This window comes from Chiloscyllium plagiosum, unplaced genomic scaffold, assembly GCF_037043375.1.
Source record: "Chiloscyllium plagiosum isolate Xiang-an unplaced genomic scaffold, Cpla_swu_hap1 HiC_scaffold_6, whole genome shotgun sequence".
NCBI lineage: Eukaryota > Metazoa > Chordata > Chondrichthyes > Orectolobiformes > Hemiscylliidae > Chiloscyllium > Chiloscyllium plagiosum.
Window position 1 is genome coordinate 122,595,714 of NW_028270144.1, and position 12,909 is coordinate 122,608,622.

Here is a 12,909-nt window from a genome sequence, read left to right on the forward strand (position 1 = left end):
TTATAGAACCTTGAATCATAGAAGGTAGCTATTCAGATGCTCATTAGTTTCACTCCCCTGCTCTTTCTCCCACAGCACTGCAATTTATTCCTTTTTTTAGTATTTTTCATTTCCTCATTGAAACGTATTACTGATTATGTCAGGCAATGCATTCCACGTGGCAACAACTCAATGCGATGAACTGTCTGTGGACAAAGTGACTGTAAACAGATCCAGGCAGTAGATGGTTGAAAGGGCTGCTCATTGCAATTGCCTATGTCTCTTCTACGGGTGCCCTTGGGGAGGAAGTCAGTACATTTGAGATTCTGGAGTGGTCAGTGGGTGCCTCAGGAGTTGCAGTGCAACACTAGCCCTGGAAATGACACTGACTTATGTGGAAGCTTTTGTTATAGCAGCAGCGGCTTTCAAGAGACAGGTCATTAATTAATTAGTTCTTCTCATTTACTCAGAAAAGGGTGTGAAAAGAAACTCCCCAATCCAGTTATTTTGCCAATTATTTTAAATGCATTTAGCTCTGGTCTCCCTGTTTTTAGGAAAGATGTTGGGAGACAGTAAGGACTGCAGATGCTGGAAGTCAGAGTCAGTAGATGTGTGAGCTGGAAAAGCACAGCATCCGAGGAGCAGGAAAGTCAACGCTTCGGGCCGAAACCCATTGTCAGGACTTCCAGCTTCACACCTATTGACATCGGAAAGATGTTGTTAACCTCGAAGGGGTTCAGAAAAGATCTACAAGGATGCAGCTGGGGTTGGAGAGCTTGACCTTTAGGGAAAGGCTGCGGCTGTTTTCCCTTGAGTGTCTAAGACTGAAGGGTGACCTTACAGAGGTTTATAAAGTCATGAGGGACATGGATAGGATGAATAGTCAAGATGTTTTCCCCAAGGTAGGTGAATCCAAAACTAGAGGCCACAGGTTTAGGGTGAGAGGAGCAAGATTTAAAAAGGATATAAGGGACAACTTTTTCACGCAGAGGGTGGTACGTGTATGTAATGAGTTGTCACAAGAAGTGGTGGAGGCTGGTGCAATTACAAAATTTAAAAGGCATCTGGATGGGTTCAAGAATAGGAAGGGTTTAAGAGGCATGTGGGCCAAGTGCTGGCAAATGTGCTGGACTTGATTAATTTAGAATATCTGGTCAGCATAGATGGGTTGAGCCGAAAGGTCTTATTTCGTGAGCTGTACATCTTGATGTCCCCGAGTCCTATGGTTGGTGACGTTTGTCAACGGAAACAGTTTCTCCCTACATATCATGAAACCCCAGGTTATCTTTGAAGCTTTCCATTAAATTGACTCAGAATTCACCAGATTCCAAGGAGAACAATCCCAACTTTTCTGGTCTCTCCTTATAACCACCCCAGAGACAGTCAGGTCAAACCTTGACATTTTACCAAAGCCATGGCACCCAGAATTGGCCACAATTGGACACTGGTACTTACCAGCAATTAGTAAAGGTCTAGCAGAATTTTCTATCTTTTGTACTCCACACTTCGATGAAGTCAGCCCAGGATTGTTACTTCTTTAAACAACCTGTTGAATAGCATAATACAGAATGTTAATTAGCGTGAAGTACAGGAAACATTAAAGTTTTAATGAATACATGTACACGTTAGGCCAATGGAAAAATTAGGTGCAAAACTTAACAATGGTTCAAGGATGGGTCAAGACTTTGCAAATGACATTCAACCCAGATAAGCACAAAGGAGGACCAAGGCTGAATATACTCATATTTTACAGGGAACATTTCTGAAATCAGAAACTTGTAAAAGATCTTAGCATTACACTTCATAATTCTCTGAAGGACCATAACCCATGCTGAGAAGCAGTAATGGTTCACATATTGATACACCACCTTTCAGGAGTTCAGGATGTGCCAAAGCATCTCATTGCAAATTAAGCACTTAAGTATAGTCACTGTTCTAAAGCAGGAACAGCTGCAATGGATTGCTTGTAATAACCTCCTGCAACAAGGAGATAATCACAAGGGAATGTTTTCAGTTGAAGTACACAATGGCCCAAACACTAGTTCTACTATTCTTCTTCAAACTGTGACATGGGATCTTTAACATTCCCCTATATGAGGACATGACATAGATCTCACTGCTCATTCAAAGGACTGCAGCCACGTCTAAGGGGTGATCAAGTTCCATTGACAGGGCTCCTCGATAGAGGACAAAACATATCAATGTGAAACAAAGTACAGCACATTGTCCTGATTACAGTCAGAATAATGTGTGCAGCTTTCGTTGGTATCGTGGAGGATTTGGAAAACGTTCAAAGGTGGGCTACAAGAGTAGCTCCCAAAATACAGAACCTTAGTGCGTCAGATAGATTGGAAAAAAACCTCAGGTTATTAGTTCTGAGGAAGGGTCACCAGACCCAAAAGGTTAATTCTGATTTCTCTCCACAGTCCTGCTGAGCTCTTCCAGCCTTTTTTTTAATCTCAGCGTACTAATTCATTTTTCAAGAAATCTACCACCAAAACACTCAATCACCAAACAAGTGACAAATTGACAAACACTGCTCACCAGGGGCAGTGCAACAGAAACAAGAAACAAAAAGGTGGGGGAAACAGGATAGCATTGGGAGAGCGAGATGAGACACCCCAGCGCCTGCGGTGCCCAGCTCTCTCTAAAGGCTTTGAGGGTATTGGTGGACACCCCTTACTGCTCCTCGGATGGTGCCTGAACTGCTGTACTCTTCCAGCACCACTAATCCAGAATCTGGTTCCCAGCATCTGCAGGGAAAAGGTGAGGACTGCAGATCAGAGCTGAAAATCCTTGGATGCTGCCTGACCTGCTGCGCTTTTCCAGCAACACATTGTCATTGTTTTTACCCCTTACTCCCTCTCCAAGGATACCCAGGGGCGAACACAGCTGTGAAGGAGGGGCAGCCAGTTAGGTCTGATGACCCCTTGCACAGCCCACAGATAGGGAGGTTCTCTGACCGACCTGACACCCTCCACAGTGATGACCATCAATCACGGCGTGAGGCTGAAGTGCTACAAAAACACTTTTCAAGTAACTAAAAGGGGTATTGTGCTGGGAGAGTCCTTGAACCACCTTAACCTACGAACATAGGAGACCGTTTGTGTGTGCATCACCTTCCAACCCAGGTCCCCCAATCAAAGGCACACACACACATCAATGTTATTTCCTAATTAGCCTGTACCAGGATGTTATTACACACCTCTGGAGCGGGGGAGGCTCGAACCCTGGCTTCCTGGCTCAGAGGTAGGGGCACTACCATTGAGGCCCATCATGTAGTTCAATGGTCAATCGCTGTTATATTAATCAATTAACTCTCAAACAGCGGCTCGCTTACCTGAGGTACAACATTATTCAAACCCTACTCCAATACGAGTGCAAACCTCAACGTTACAGTGTGAGCTGGGCTGAAATACTGTGATGTGACCGCGCAGGCGCTATGTCAATGCAGGTGTTGCTGAAATACTGTGATGTGACCGCGGAGGCGCTATGTCAATGCAGGTGTTGCTGAAAGGTTGTGTTATGTGAAACCCACCGGGAGTGGGCCAAGGGGGATGTACGGTTTATGGGGGGGGGGACCCCCGGACCCCCGGACCCCCGGATCCCCGGATCCGGTCTCGGTCTCTGCCCCCGGTGACCCGCAGGCCGCCCTTAGCAACCCCGGGGCCCGGGCCCAGTCCCGGATCCACACACGGCCCTGAGCCCGGGGCCCGAGGCCCGGGGCCCGGGGCCCGGGGCCTCCCTCTCCCACACGCGGCCCGGGGGGGTTGGTGGTGGCTGCACGGTCCCCGGGGCCGGTTTGATGATCAGGAATACTCCCGTCTGCAGACTCTCGGAAACTCCACCGTTTCCCCTCCAGCACGTCTACCCCGCTCAAGTATTACACCTCCCAGGCTACAGGGGGTGCTGTGACCTGACAATTACACCTCCCAGGCTACAGGGGGCGCTGTGACCTGACAATTACACCTCCCAGGCTACAGGGGGCGCTGTGGCCTGACAATTACACCTCCCAGGCTACAGGGGGTGCTGTGACCTGACAATTACACCTCCCAGGCTACAGGGGGTGCTGAGACCTGACAATTACACCTCCCAGGCTACAGGGGGTGCTGAGACCTGACAATTACACCTCCCAGGCTACAGGGGGTGCTGTGACCTGACAATTACACCTCCCAGGCTACAGGGCAGCGCTTGTCCTGACAATTACACCTCCCAGGCTACAGGGGGCACTGTGACCTGCAATTACACCTCCCAGGCTACAGGGGGTGCTGTGACCTGACAATTACACCTCCCAGGCTACAGGGGGTGCTGTGACCTGACAATTACACCTCCCAGGCTACAGGGGGTGCTGTGACCTGCAATTACACCTCCCAGGCAACAGGGGGCGCTGTGACCTGACAATTACACCTCCCAGACTACATGGGGGCACTGTGACCTGACAATTACACCTCCCAGACTACATGGGGGCACTGTGACCTGACAATTACACCTCCCAGACTACATGGGGGCGCTGTGACCTGACAATTACACCTGCCAGACTACGGGGGGGGGGCGCTGTGACCTGACAATTACACCTCCCAGGCTACAGCGGGGAGCTGTGACCTGACAATTACACTTCCCAGGCTACAGGGGGCGCTGTGTCCTGACAATTACACCTCCCAGGCTACAGGGGGCGCTGTGTCCTGACAATTACACTACCCAGGCTACAGGGGGTGCTGTGTCCTGAAAATTACACCTCCCAGGCTACATGGGGGCACTGTGACCTGACAATTACACCTCCCAGGCTACAGGGGGTGCTGTGACCTGACAATTACACCTCCCAGGCTACAGGGGGCGCTGTGACCTGCAATTACACCTCCCAGGCTACAGGGGGTGCTGTGACCTGACAATTACACCACCCAGGCTACAGGGGGTGCTGTGACCTGACAATTACACCTCCCAGGCTACAGGGGGTGCTGAGACCTGACAATTACACCTCCCAGGCTACAGGGGGTGCTGTGACCTGACAATTACACCTCCCAGGCTACAGGGCAGCGCTGTGTCCTGACAATTACACCTCCCAGGCTACAGGGGGCGCTGTGACCTGCAATTACACCTCCCAGGCTACAGGGGGTGCTGTGACCTGACAATTACACCTCCCAGGCTACAGGGGGTGCTGTGACCTGACAATTACACCTCCCAGGCTACAGGGGGTGCTGTGACCTGCAATTACACCTCCCAGGCTACAGGGGGCGCTGTGACCTGACAATTACACCTCCCAGACTACATGGGGGCACTGTGACCTGACAATTACACCTCCCAGGCTACAGGGGGTGCTGTGACCTGACAATTACACCTCCCAGGCTACAGGGGGCGCTGTGACCTGACAATTATACATCCCAGACTACAGGGGGCGCTGTGACCTGACAATTACTCCTCCCAGACTACATGGGGGCGCTGTGACCTGACAATTACACCTCCCAGGCTACAGGGGGTGCTGTGACCTGACAATTACACCTCCCAGGCTACAGGGGGCGCTGTGACATGACAATTACACCTCCCAGGCTACAGGGGGGAGCTGTGACCTGACAATTACACCTCCCAGGCTACAATGGGCGCTGTGTCCTGACAATTACACTTCCCAGGCTACAGGAGGCGCTGTGTCCTGACAATTACACCTCCCAGACTACATGGGGGCGCTGTGACCTGACAATTACACCTGCCAGACTACGGGGGGTCGCTGTGACCTGACAATTACACCTCCCAGGCTACAGGGGGCGCTGTGACCAGACAATTACACCTCCCAGGCTACAGGGGGGAGCTGTGACCTGACAATTACACTTCCCAGGCTACAAGGGGTGCTGTGTCCTGACAATTACACCTCCCAGGCTACAGGGGGCGCTGTGTCCTGACAATTACACCACCCAGGCTACAGGGGGTGCTGTGACCTGACAGTTACACCTCCCAGTCTACAGGGGGCGCTGTGACATGACAATTCCAACTTCCAGGCTACAGGGGAGCGCAGTGACCTGACAATTACACCTCCCAGACTACAGGGGGTGCTGTGACCTGACAATTACTCCTCCCAGGCTACAGGGGGCGCTGTGTCCTGACAATTACACCTCCCAGACTACAAGGGGCACTGTGGCCCAACAATCGGACCTCCCAGAGTACAGAAGGCGTTCTGTCCCAACAATTACACCTCCCAGTCAAAAGGGGTGCTCTATCCTGACAATTACACTCCCAGACTACAGGTGGCAGTGTTCCGACAGTTATACTTCCCAGACACAGGGGAATGGAGAGATTAAACGCTGTGTCCCAACAATTACACCTCCTGTGCTAGAGGAGGAGCTGTGTACTAACAATTGTACTAACAAATCTCTTTATTTCAAACTGCCGCCACTGGGACATTGACTGCTTCAACCTGTCCACCCCCCATCACCCACTCCAACCTCTCACCCTCGCAACGCACAGCCTTCCACACCCAACCTCACCATCAAACTAGCAAACAAGGTTGGGGAGGAGGGGTGGGGTTGGCAGTGGTAGTTTGGCACACTGGCCTGTACACCGCTGAAGCAGGGCACCAATTCTCAAGACACCTCCTCCTACTGGCCCCTTGACCATGACCTCAACTCCCATCACCAAATCATCATCTCCCAGACCAGAAGCAACCTCATCGCCTTAGGGGAACTCCCACCCACAACTTCCAACCTTGTAGTCCGGGAACCCCGCACCGCCCGATTCTACCTCCTACCCAAGATCCACAACCCTGACTACCCTGGCCGACCCATCATCTCAGCCTGCTCCTGCCCCACCAAATTCATCTCCACCTACCTTGATACTATCCTATCCCCTCCCAGTCCAGGAACTCCTGGACACCAACATTTCATCTTCACCATGGACGTCCCGTCTCGATACATTTCCATGACGAAGGCCTCCAGGCCCTCCGTTTCTTCCTCTCCCGGCGTCCCCACCAGTACCCTTCCACTGACACTCATTCGTTTGGCTGAACTGGTCCTCACCCTCAATAATTTCTCCTTTGAATCCTCCCACTTCCTCCAGACAAAAGGGGTAGCCATGGGCACCCGCACGGGCCCCAGCTAAGCCTGTCATCTAACGGTTACTTGGAACAGTCCATCTTCTGCAGTTGCACCAAACCATTCCCTACCCTTTCCTCTGCTACATAGATGCCTGTATCGACGCCACCTCATGCTCCCACGAGGAGGTTGAACAGTTCATCAACTTCACCAACACATTCCACCCTGGCCTTAAGTTTTCAATCTCAGACATCTTGCTTCCCTTCCTGGACCTCTCCATTGCCATCAATGGTGACCAACTCAATACAGACATCTTCTACAAACCCACTGACTCCAACAGTTACCTGGACTACATCTCTCCTCCCACCCTGCCTCCTGTAAAAACGTTATCCCTCCATCTGCTCCCAGGAGGACTAACTCCACCACAGAACACAACAGACTGCAACTTGCTCTCCCATGTAGTCGATGATGCCCTCCGACGCATCTCATCCACTTCCCGCACCTCTACCCTCGAACCCCACCCCTCCAATTGCAACAAAGACAGAACCCCCTCCCCCCGGTCCACACTTCCACCCCACCAATCTCCAGATACAATGCATCATCCTCCGCCATTTCCGCCACTAACTAAGGACCTCACCACCAGAGATATATTTTCCTCCCGACCCCTGTCCGCTTTCCATAAAGACCATTCCCTCCACGACTCCCTTGTTAGGTCCACACCCCCTAACAGCCCACCGTCCCCTCACGACACCTTCCCCTGCCACCACAGGAAATCCTGCACCGACACCTCTCCCCTCACCACCATCCAAGGCCCCAAAGGAGCCTTCCAAATCCATCAGAGTTTTCATATGTCACAAAGCAGTCCATCTTTTCCAAAAGCTGTTCCTTTTCTCAAGGATACTGAGCAATTTAGATTAGATTAGATTAGATTACTAACAGTGTGGAAACAGGCCCTTCGGCCCAACAAGTCCACACCACCCCGCCGAAGCACAACCCACCCATATCCCCTACATTTACCCTTTACCTAACACTACGGGCAATTTAGCATGGCCAATTCACCTAATCTGCACATCTTTGGACTGTGGGAGGAAACCGGAGCACCCGGAGAAAACCCACGCAGACACGGGGAGAACGTGCAAACTTCACACAGTCAGTCGCCTGAGGCGGGAATTGAACTCAGGTCTCTGGAGCTGTGAGGCAGCAGTGCTAACCACTGTGCCACCGTGCCACCCTATGTCCTTGGTTTCTTTCAGAGGGGTCGTGAACATCTCTCGGCTCCGATTAGACTGGTTTGGTACCGAGATTAAAGGGTATTGAGAGGCCTTTTTGTTTATGTGTAAACAGATGAGACTTCAGGCCAAAGCGGCCATGTTTTAGAAATGACCTGTATAATGTAAGGGGAGTGGTCAGCTCTCTAGCTGAGCAGTTCAGTCCAGAACTAGTTAGGAGAACAGCAGTGTGGAAACAGATTGTGAAACTCTCACTCTCCTTCTGCATTTATAACTTCAACCTGTAAGCATTTGTTCCATTTTTACTGTGTTTTTAAGAGGGTGTGTTTATTAGGACTGTTGTGTGTATTTGGAACAGCATAATGAATTCTAGTTTGGATAGATTGAGTTCTGTAAGGATTCTTTATTCTGTTCTGTGTTTCATTGTATAGTTTCTTGAATAAATTTTTGTCTATTTTAAATCCTGGTAGTCAACCTAGCTAACTTACTCCGGGTAATTCTCACTGTACATTTACTGAAACAAATTGCAAAGTTACGCTCTGGGCTGCCTGCTTAAGAATGTTTTGAGTGGTCTGGCCCAGTCCATAATTTACTGTATCCATTGCTCCCGATGTGGTCTCCTCTACATTGGGGAGACAGGATGCCTACTTGCAGAGCGCTTCAGTGAACATCTCCAGGACACCCACACCAACCAACCCCGCCACACCATGGCTGAACACTTCAACTCCCCCTCCCACTCCGCCAAGGACATGCAGGTCCTGGGCCTCCTTCATTGCTACATCCTAACCACCCAACATCTGCAGGAAGAACATCTCATCTTCCACCTTGGGACCCTCCAACCACACAGCATCAATGTGGATTCCACCAGTTTCCTTATTTCCCCTTCCCCCACCTTATCCCAGATCCAACCTTCTAACTCGCACCACCCTCACAACCTGTCCTACCTGTCCATCTTCCTTCCCACCTAGCCACTCCACCTTCCTTTCTGACCTATCACCATTACCCCCATCTCCACCCACCTATTGCACTCTAGCCACCTTCCCCCCCCCCCCCCCCCAGCCCTACCCCCTCCCATTTATCTCTCCACCTCCTAGCCCACAAGCTTCATTCCTGATTATGGGATTTTGTCCAAAACATTGATTCTCCTGCTTCTTGGATGCCGCCTGACCTTCTGTGCTTTTCCAGCATTACACTCTCATCTAATCTCCAGCTTCTGCAGACCTTACTTTCTCTCAGTTAGACATTCTGGCCTACAGAGGACTCTGTGCTAACAATTACACAAAGATACAAGGTATGTTGTATTCTGACAATTACACATCCCAGACTACAGGAGGAGCTGTGCTGTGCCATAATAATTGCATATAGAGTCATAAGGATGTACAGCACGGAAATAGACACTTCAACCCAACTTATCCATGCCAACCAGATTTCTTAAGAGAAAGTGACGACTGCAGATGCTGGAGAGTCAGAGTCAAAAAGTGTGGTGCTGGAAAAGCACAGCAGGTCAGGCAGCATCTGAGGAGCAGGAGAATCCACGTTTCGAGCATAAGCTGTTCATCAGGAATGTGGGGTGGTGGGGGCTAGAGGGTTGAGAGAGAAAGAAGAGAGGTGTGGGGCTGGGGGGAAAGAGAGCTTAGAATGCGATAGGTGGATGAAGTTAGGGAGTGATGATGATAGCTCAGAGTGCAGAGTACAGTGGATAGGTGGGAAGGAAGATGGACAGGTAGGACAGTTCAAGTGGGTGGTGCCGAGTTGGAGGGTTGAATCTGGGATAAGGGGTGGGGAGGGGAGATCAGGAAACTTGACCAACCCTTAGGAAATAAGGCAGGGCAGGTGACTGAGGTGTTCACTGGGGGAGCACTTTGGGGTCAACAACCATAATTCTATTCGTTTTAAAATATTGATGGTAAAGGATAGACCAGATCTAAAAGTTGAAGTGCTAAATTAGAGAAAGGCCAATATTGATGGTGTTAGGCAAGAACTTTCAAAAGCTGAATGGGGGCAAATGTTCACAGGTAAACGGACGGCTGGAAAACAGGAAGCCTTCAGAAATGAGATAACGAGAATCCAGAGAAAGTATATTCCTGGTAGGGTGAAAGGAAACATTGGTAGATGTAGGGAATGCAGGATGACTAAAGAAATTAAGGGTTTTGTTAAGAAAAAGAAGGAAGCATATGTCAGGTATAGATTGAGTAAATCCTTAGAAGAGTATAAAGGCAGTAGGAGTATACTTAAGAGGGAAACCAGGAGGGCAAAAAGGGGACATGAGATAGCTTTGGCAAATGGAGTTAAGGAGAATCCAAAAGGTTTTCACAAATACATTAAGGACAAAGGGTAGCTAGGGAGAGAATAGGGCCCCTTAAAGATCAGCAAGGCGGCCTTTGTGTGGAACCACAGGAGATGGGGCAGATACTAAATGAGTATTTTGCATCAGTATTTACTGTAGAAAAGGACATGGAAGATATACAATGTGGGGAAATAGATGGTGACATCTTGAAAAATGTCCGTATTACAGAGGAGGAAGTGCCGGATGTCTTGAAACGCATAAAAGAAGATACATCCCTAGTACCTGATCAGGTGTACCCTAGAACTCTGTGGGAAGCTAGGGAAGTGATTGCTGGGCCTCTTGCTGAGGTATTTGTATCATTGATAGTCACAGGTGAGGTGCTGGAAGACTGCAGGTTGGCTAACGTGGTGCCACTGTTTAAGAAAGGTGGTAAGGACAAGCCAGGGAACTATAGACCAGTGGGAGCCTGGTTAGCAAGGTTAGATCTCATGGCATACAGGGAGAACTAGCCATTTGGATACAGAACTGGTTCAAAGGTAGAAGACAGAGGGTGGTGGTAGAGGGTTGTTTTTCAGACTGGAGGCCTGTGACCAGTGGAGTGCCACAAGGATCGGTGCTGGGTCCACTACTTTTCATCATTTATAGAAATGATTTGGATGTGAGCATAAGAGGTACAGTTAGTAAGTTTGCAGATGACACCAAAATTGGAGGTGTAGTGGACAGCAAATAGGGTTACCTCACATTACAACAGAATCTTGACCAGATGTGCCAATGGGCCGAGAAGTGGCAGATGGAGTTTAATTCAGCTGCATTTTGGGAAAGCAAATCTTAGCAGGACTTATACACTTAATTGTAAGCTACAATGGAGTGTTGCTGAACAAACAGACCTTGGAGTGCAGGTTCATAGCTCCTTGAAAGTGGAGTCACAGGTAGATAGGATAGTGAAGAAGGCGTTTGGTATGCTTTCCTTTATTGATCAGAGTATTGAGCACAGGAGTTGGGAGGTCATGTTGCGGCTGTACAGGACATTGGTTAGGCCACTGTTGGAATATTGCGTGCAATTCTGGTCTCCTTCCTATCGGAAAGATGTTGTGAAACTTGAAAGGGTTCAGAAAAGATTTACAGGGATGTTGCCAGTGTTGGAGGATTTGAGCTATAGGGAGAGGTTGAATAGGTTAGGGCTGTGTTCTCATTGGAGGCTGAGGGGTAACCTTATAGAAGTTAATAAAATCATGAGGGGCATGGATAGGATAAATTGGCAAAGTCTTTTCCCTGCGGTCGGGGAGTCCAGAACTAGAGGGTATAGGTTTAGGGTGAGAGGGGAAAGATATAAAAGAGACCTAAGGGGCAACGTTTTTACGCAGAGGGTGGTACGTGTATGGAATGAGCTGCCAGAGGAAGTGGTGGAGACTGGTACAATTGCAACATTTAAAAGGCATCTAGATGGATATATGAATAGGAAGGGTTTACAGGGATATGGACCAGGTGCTGGCAGGTGGGACTAAATTGGGTTGGGATATCTGTTCGGCATGGACGAGTTGGACCGAAGGGTCTGTTTCCATATTGTACATCTCTATGACTCTGTGACTCTATGATCCCGTGGTGTTGGAAGGTCCCAAGGCGGAAGGCTCCACCACCTCCTCTGGCAGCTTATTCCATTCTTGCACCACCTTCTGGGAGAAAACGTATCCCCTTAGGTCACTTTTAAATTTTTCCCGTCTCACCCAAAACTTTTGCCCTCTAGTTCTGGACTCTCCCGATCCAGGGAAACAACCTTGTCTGTTCACCCTACCCATGCCCTTTATCATTTTATAAACCTCTATAAGGTCACCCCTCAGCCTCCAACGCTCCAGGGAAAACAGCCCCAGCCTGTTCAGCTTCTCCCCATAGCTCAAACCCTCATCTTGGACTACAGGAGTTGCTCTGTATTTACAATTCCACATCGCTGACAATTGCACATCCTGACCTATAAAGGACATTATAACCATGGAAGCAGGCCATTTGGCCCATTGAGTCCATCCTACCTTATCTCTGCATCCCTGCATTTCCCATGGCTAATCCACCTAAACTGTACATCCCTGGACACTATGGGGCAATTTAACATGACCAATCCACCCTAGCCTGCACATCTTTGGAGTGTGGGAAAAAATTGGAGAAACCCACACAGACACAGGGAGAACATGCAAACTCCATGCAGACAGTCACCCTACGGTGAAATTGAGCCTGGGTTTCTGACGCGGTGAAGCAGTCATGCTAAACACTAAGCCAACATGCCACCCAAAAATCAGATGGTGATGGAAGCTGCATCACAGAAACTTGCCTCTAGCTGTAAGGAATGTGGCCTCCTGCTCACCCTCTCATTTTATTTTAACCAGTTCATGGAGCTTGCAGGGCCATT

The 12,909-nt window shown here is 49.5% G+C and overlaps 1 protein-coding gene across 8 annotated transcripts in view; it reads right to left on the minus strand.

Annotated features, from left to right (window-relative positions):
• Window positions 1-3,567, minus strand: part of pnpla4 (patatin-like phospholipase domain containing 4) — a 51,637-nt gene extending 48,070 nt beyond the window's left edge. For 2 of the 8 annotated variants that reach the window (XM_043692416.2, XM_087988406.1), the window contains exons 1-2: window positions 3,185-3,481; window positions 1,435-1,525 (exon numbers count right to left, since the gene is read on the minus strand). The gene's annotated coding sequence lies outside the window, so the exon portion shown is untranslated. Of the gene's footprint in view, window positions 1-1,434; window positions 1,526-3,184; window positions 3,482-3,517 lie in introns of those variants that run through there. The other 6 variants (XM_043692414.2, XM_043692415.2, XM_087988409.1 and 3 more) reach the window with 5 other exon arrangements.
• Window positions 3,568-12,909: the final 9,342 nt, after the last annotated feature.